This window comes from Saccopteryx leptura, chromosome 7 (assembly GCF_036850995.1).
Source record: "Saccopteryx leptura isolate mSacLep1 chromosome 7, mSacLep1_pri_phased_curated, whole genome shotgun sequence".
NCBI lineage: Eukaryota > Metazoa > Chordata > Mammalia > Chiroptera > Emballonuridae > Saccopteryx > Saccopteryx leptura.
Window position 1 is genome coordinate 76036630 of NC_089509.1, and position 7679 is coordinate 76044308.

Consider the following 7679-nt stretch of genomic DNA (forward strand, 5'->3'; position numbering starts at 1 on the left):
TGTGTTGCTATTTAAGAGGTCCTACAATGGCCTCTTAGATTAATACACTTATGTTCCCTTTTTTTTTCCAGTTCTGGATTCTGCCAGATCAGGTTAGTAGTAATGACAGCAGATATTTACCATCTGTTTGCTGGGTACGCTGTGCACTTACCTTGTATGATCTCATTTGATCAAAACAAATTTCAGATTGTATGTAGTACTATTGAGACTTATACCAGAACTCATGTTCTTTGACTACCTGCAGAGAAATATAAACTCTAAAGGATAATTAGGGTCAACGTAAGTATTTGAGGAGGAAAGGAAAGTATAAAATACTCCTTGACGCCTCTCTTAGGAATGCTAGATCAACTGGGCTACAACATTTTTTCTAACAGCAATCTGGGGTAATAGAGGTGGGTGGGAACAGGGTGGGTTCAGTTGGGGTTCCACTAACTGGCTTCCAAGGCAAAGGCTGAGGCCCCACCCCCATGAGCTATGCTCAGCGCCCTCCTGGCCTCCCACAAGCGCTGTAGTGTCCCCTGCACTGTGGGACTAAACAACTGCAGTGGGCAGCAGCAAGGGTGAAGCGCAGGCTCCCAGGATGGAGGTAAAGGCCGCTGTAGGCTGAGAAGACAGCTCTGGGAATTCATGGTAAGGCAAGGAGATATGGAAGAGAAGGATAGCCTCACCCTAATTTCCCATTTTCCTCATTAGGTTAGGGCTTGGTGGGGAAGAGGGAACATGCAAGGTGTGACTACCGCAGAGTGCTCTTAAGACCTAAGGGCCTTGCATAGGGTGATGCCAAACCATGAGGAGATACAGCCAGTAGGCCCTTTTGCTTTGAGGGTAGTCATATATGGTCCAGCAATGCCTATAATGCCTTAGATATTGAACATACTGAAAAATGTTAGGACCTAATTCAGATGGACAGATTTGTTATTTTCATTGGCTATTTGAGTCCCTGATTTTATCCAGAATTTGTGGCTCAAATTGCAGGAATTACAATTCATTCCACCACAGCCACATTTCTTACCTAAAAATATAACTGACCTATTGGGCACTGAAATGTTGAACCACTAACAAAAAAAAAGTTGCCAAGCAATTTAAAATTTCACTATGCCCTTGCTGATTGGCTCAGTGAATAGAGCAGTGCCTGGCATTCAGATGTCCCAGGTTTGATCCTTGTTGGGGCACACATGAGAAGCAACCATCTGCTTCTCTTTCCCATCCTCTCCTCTTTCTCTCTTTCCTCTCCCAAAGCCATTGGCTAGGTTGGTTCAGCGTTGGCCCTGGTGCTGAGAACAGCTTCACTGATCCAAGCATGGGCCCCGAACGGGAGGGGGTGGGTTGACACGTGGATCCCTGTTGGGGCACATGCAGGAGCCTCTCACACTATCTCCCCTCCTCTCACTTAAAAAAAAAAATTCCACTAAGTATATTAAAGTATTTAAATAAATTAGACTTGTTCTTGGAATGAGCATTCTACATTGATTCAGGCAAACCAGTGTCCATGGATTTATAGTTGCTAAAGAGAATCTTTGAGGTGATCTAATCCTAACATTTTACAGACGAGAAAGTAGATCGGCCTACAACTGAGTGCCCATGGCTGGTTAGTACTCTTCTATTATATTTCTACTTTAAATGTTGCTATTACCAACTGAAAGGTAAGCACTGAAAAAAAATATTTTTTTTACTGCAAAGCCTAATTTAAAAAAGACGACACTGTGAACTTCCCTTCATAAGCATGGATAATCAAGAGTTAATTGTTAACTTTTTCTAAATCTTTGGGTTGATCTAAACAAAATTTTTCATCTTCAAAATCATTGTTACACTAGCAACACACAGTTGACCTCTCACCAGTGCTGCCTTGAGATTTTCTCTGCTTTTTTTTTTAAATCACACTTTTTATTCCTCAAACAGCTACAAATTAATATGTAACATCCCTTTAGTTTTTAAAACGTCCCAGGGTTTATCAAGTTGAGCCGCACTTGGAGAACCAGTCCCATTCTATATCAGTTTTCCTGACAAGCTCTAGTCCAATTCTTTTAGCCCATATTTTTTTCTTATTGAATCGTACTAAAAATCTGTCACCAAAATAAAATAAAAAAACAAACTAAAACTTAGAAGCACTCACCCTCTCTGTGTTCTTAGACATTTCTTTCTTCACCTCTGAAATAAAGATGTTAAATTTGACCCCCAAGTATACAATTATTTCTAAGAGTATTTTGTCTTGAATATTTATTAACAGGAATAAAATTACCTCTTTTCAGTTAATTACCACTACATTACTGTTGACCATATTGCCTCTGAAATAACCCACTTTTTTCATAAAATCTTTTAAATCAGGGAAATGGTAGATTTCTTTTACCCTACTCAAATTGAACTTGAAATCACTATAGCAAATACCTCCATCTCCCCTTTAGTTTTATATTCATTCCTTTTATCTATTCAGTAACATTTATTGAATGTCACACTTAGTGCTGAACAAAATATGGAGAGGAAACATCCATCCCTTGCCTTCAAGAGGAGAAAAATTTGCGGTGTAATACAAGTATCGAAGATATGTAGTATATACTGTGGAAGCATAGAAGGGTGCCCATTCCCAATGGAATAAGCTAGAAGCAAAGGGTTCTTCAGACAGAACAGCATGTACCAGTACATTGGTGAGTGCAAGTAATTCTACAGCACTAGATCCTGAGTAAATTAAGATTGGATTAAAATGATAGTACCTTAATTATAGGGGTTCTCATGATCCTTGAAGGATTTGGGAAATTTTATCCTAAGGATTGTGTAAACAGTTTACAAGCAGGAAAGTACACAAGGTTCAGAGCACTTCCGACAAATTAAAATCAGCAAGTGAATAGGCTACTTGAGAATTCAGACAACATGAGTGACCCAAACAGAAACAGGCTCTGTGATAACAATAGAGGATGTCTGACAATTACTGGATCCTTCACAGACTTGCAGGAGTTTTCATGTCAAATTCTCTGGGATGATGCCATATTAAAATTATTAAAGTGGAAAAAAAGTCTTCCCATTTTGCTAATGTATGGTGATAACAGATTACTGGAAGAATGGAGGGTCATTTGCCTGTCCTTTCTGTACTGTGAAGACAGTATGAATTCTGCCAGTTTTGAATTCCTTGCAGCCTATAAAAACCAATGTCTTTTATTTATTTAATTTTATTTTTATTTATTTTTTATTCTTTTCCAAGTGAGAGGAGAGGCAATAGAGAGACATACATGCCCTGCATGAGCCCTGACCAGGATACACCCGAAACCCTGTCTGGGGCCATGCTTGCAACCAAGCTATTATTAGCCCCTGAGGTGGAGGCTCCATGGAGCCATCCTCAGCACCTGAGGCCAATGCGATTGAGCCATGGCTGTGGGAAAGAAAGAGAGAGAGGAGGGGAAGGGTGGAGAAACAGATGGTTGCTTCTCATGTGTGCCCTGACCAGGGACCGAACCAAGACATCTGCATGGGCCAATGCTCTATCCTCTGAGCCAACCGGCCAGGTATAGGTTAGGCATTATTAAATACATTTTTTACTTAGGCTACTTTCAACTTATGAGTTTATCAGGATGTAACCTCATTGGAAGTCAAGGAGCATCTGTGTGTTTTAAGTAACTCACTAATAATAGCAAAAAAAAAAAAAAAAATCCATGTGCCTTTACATGTAAATAGCTAAATATTTATATATACATATAAGATACTTATTATATATTGGGAAGTTGGCAATTTTTTTGGTCTTAGCTTCCCTAGTCATATAAAAATCTGTTCTAGATCAAACATTTCCCCATATACATAATGATGATCCTTGATGTTCTAGATAAAAAGATTTTCTCTCCATAAATACAGTTTCCAACTTGTCAAAGATTTTATAGGTGCAATCAAGTTTTAGCTATTTTCCCACTTAAAATCAAAATAAAATGTGCAGTCAGCCCTAACCAGGTAGTCAGTTGGTTAGAGGACCCTCCTATATGCCAAGATTGAAGATTTGATTCCTGGTTAGAGCACATACAAGAATCAACCAATGAATGCATAAATGAGTGGATCAACATTGATATATTTTTCTCCCGTTCTCTCTCTCTCAAAAATTAATTAAATTATTTTAAAGTGCAATTCTTCTCTGCTCCCAAAGTTGGAAGAAGAGGACTTCGGTTTTCTAGGTTTTTCAGATAACAACTTGAAGGATATTCTCTGTATATTATTAGCATATGGGTATAGCCCATGTCGGCACTTTTCAAACTTTAACATGTGTATGAATTGCTTGCGAATCTTGTGAAGATATATGTCTAATTCAGTAGGTCTGGGATAGGGTCCGATATTTTGCATTCCTACAAGATCTCAGATGGTGCTTATATTACTGGTTTAGGAACCACACTTGGGTTAACAAGAACACACCTAATCCTTGGCTTTCTATTATCTTAAGATAAAATACAGATGTATTTTTAACCCAAACATACACTAAAAATTAAATAATCAGAATATGAGTCTGTTTATGGCTCTCCATTTTCTTTGGGAAGTCATATTTAGGTCTCCTTATGGAACATTATTTTTTCAAGAAATTGGGTTTATATATTCTCAAAAATGTTATTGCAGTAGCTGGCTCCAAAATGGCCAGCATTAGTTGTTACCTTTGTTTACACTCATTTCTCCATTAAGAGGTGGAGTCTATTCCTTCAGTCTTTGAATCTGGGCTAGTTTGTGATTACTTTGGCCACTGGATTATAGCAAGTGATCTACGTGCCTTCCAAGGCAAAGTGATAGAAGCCTTGCAGATTTCCTCTATCTTTGAAACAGTTTCTCTGGTTAAGTCAGTTACCTCATAAGAAGTCAATATATCATGAGTCTGCCATTCTGTAAGAAAGTACAGGATAGCTAGATGAAGAGGGCATGTGGAGAAAGAGATGCTTGACTAGTTGGTTCCCAGTGTTCAGCCATACTAGATTAGGTGCCAGACATTGAGTAAAGATGCCTGCAGATGACTTCACAGCTACCTTCTAATTACAACTCTCTGAGGTATCATCCCAAGTGAGAACAGTTTAACTCTTCAACCTCCAGAACCATGAAAGATAAATTGTTGAATTACTAACATGCCTTTGAGATTAGGGATAATATTATTTTTGAGAATTGTTTATTTCTACATCTGATTTGTAGCTCTTTCACATAAATACTGGAATTTTCTATTCTCATAATCATACTGTTACCCATCCATGGACCAAACTATGAATGAAAAATACTAATATTTATTACTGAATATGAAGTTTTTAAATCTTTAATTCATGCCATGATTTGTGTAGATATTGACCACACAATAGTTTCTTAAGGGCTCTCTCCTTTTAGTTTTAGTTTTATCTTAAAGAATGATTTTAATGACATTTTAAAACTTATTCATCCCCTTAGTTTTTACAAGATATCTACCATAAACATGTTAGGGGTTTTCAGACACGGATTCAAAATTAAATGAAACATAATCCCTTCCCTCAGGAAGATTTTGGTGTATTAAAGGAAAATAACCCACATATAACCCTATTAAAGCCAAAGCTTAGTGAGAGAAATATGCAGGGGAGTTTCAGAATAAATAAAAATCACGAGCAATGGTAATCAGCATCATGAAGACTGCTTTTGAATTGGGCTGCAGAAATAAAACCACATATATATGGTCAAATAATCTTTGATAAAGGGGCCAACAACACACAATGGAGAAAAGAAAGCCTCTTCAACAAATGGTGTTGGGAAAACTGGAAAGCCACATGCAAAAGAATGAAACTCGACTACAGCCTGTCCCCGTGTACTAAAATTAATTCAAAATGGATCAAAGACCTAAATATAAGACCTGAAACAATAAAGTACATAAAAGAAGACATAGGTACTAAACTCATGGACCTGGGTTTTAAAGAACATTTTATGAACTTGACTCCAACGGCAAGAGAAGTGAAGGCAAAGATAAATGAATGGGACTACATCAGAATAAAAAGTTTTTGCTCAGCAAGAGAAACTGATATCAAAATAAACAGACAGCCAACTAAATGGGAAATGTTATTTTCAAACAACAGCTCAGATAAGGGCCTAATATCCAAAATTTACAAAGAACTCATAAAACTCAACAACAAACAAACGAACAATCCAATAAAAAAATGGGAAGAGGACATGAACAGACACTTCTCCCAGGAAGAAATACAAATGGCCAGCAGATATATGAAAAGATGCTCAGCTTCATTAGTTATTAGAGAAATGAAAATCAAAACTACAATGAGATACCACCTCACCCCTGTTAGATTAGCTATTATCAACAAGACGGGTAATAGCAAATGTTGGAGAGGCTGCAGAGAAAAAGGAACCCTCATTCACTGTTGGTGGGACTGTAAAGTAGTACAACCATTATGGAGGAAAGTATGGTGGTTCCTCAAAAAACTGCAAATAGAACTACCTTATGACCCAGCAATCCCTCTACTGGGTATATACCCCCAAAACTCAGAAACATTGATACGTAAAGACACATGTAGCCCCATGTTCATTGCAGCACTGTTCACAGTGGCCAAGACATGGAAACAACCAAAAAGCCCTTCAATAGAAGACTGGATAAAGAAGATGTGGCACATATACACTATGGAATACTACTCAGCCATAAGAAATGATGACATCAGATCATTTACAGCAAAATGGTAGGATCTTGATAAATAACATTATACAGAGTGAAATAAGTAAATCAGATAAAAACAAGAACTACATGATTCCATACATTGGTGGAACATAAAAACGAGACTAAGAGACATGGACAAGAGTGTGGTGGTTACCAGGGGTGGGGCGAGGGAGGATGCAGGAGGGAGGGAGGGAGAGAGTTAGGGGGAGGGGGAGGGGCACAGAGAACTAGATAGAGGGTGACGGAGGACAATCTGACTCTGGGCGAGGGGTATGCAACATAATTTAATGACAAGATAACCTAGACATGTTTTCCTTGAATATATGTACCCTGATTTATTAATGTCATCCCATTAACATTAATAAAAATTTATTAAAAAAAAAAAGAATTGGGCTGTGAAGGCCAGAAAGGTTTCTTTCTTTCTTTTTGAATATTTTAAAATTAAAAATCAGAGAATGACAAAATTCTAAGAATGACATAGGGGAAAAATGGAAATAATAGACAAGAAACATGTTCAGAACTATGCTTTAGATTAACTATGGCTACCAGGTGTAACGTGTGAGAAAGAAAGGTTTAGTGGGGAGCCTATTGCAATAGTAAGAACACAAATAATTCATGAATTAAAGCAATGACCCTGGAAATTGAAACAAGGAAACAAAATTAATGGAGATAGACTCAACCGAATTTAGTGCCCAGATGGATGGATGGATGGATAATTAAGGCATCATAGATATTACAAGAATCTTGATTTGAGTTTGTGTATTAATTATACAGTACCATCAAGAAGGGCTATATTATGTAGGAGTGTTTTGTTTTTCCAAAACAGTGAAGTAGCCTGACCAGGTGGTGGCGCAGTGGATAGAGCATTGGACTGGGACGCAGAGGACCCAGGTTTGAAACCCTGAGATTGCCAGGTTGGGCACAGACTAGTCCAACTTGAGCGTGGGGTCACCAGCTTGAGCATGGGGTCACTGGCTTGAGTATGGGATCATAGACATGACTCCATGGTCGCTGGCTTGAAGCTCAAGGTCAATAGCTTGAGCCCAAGATTGCT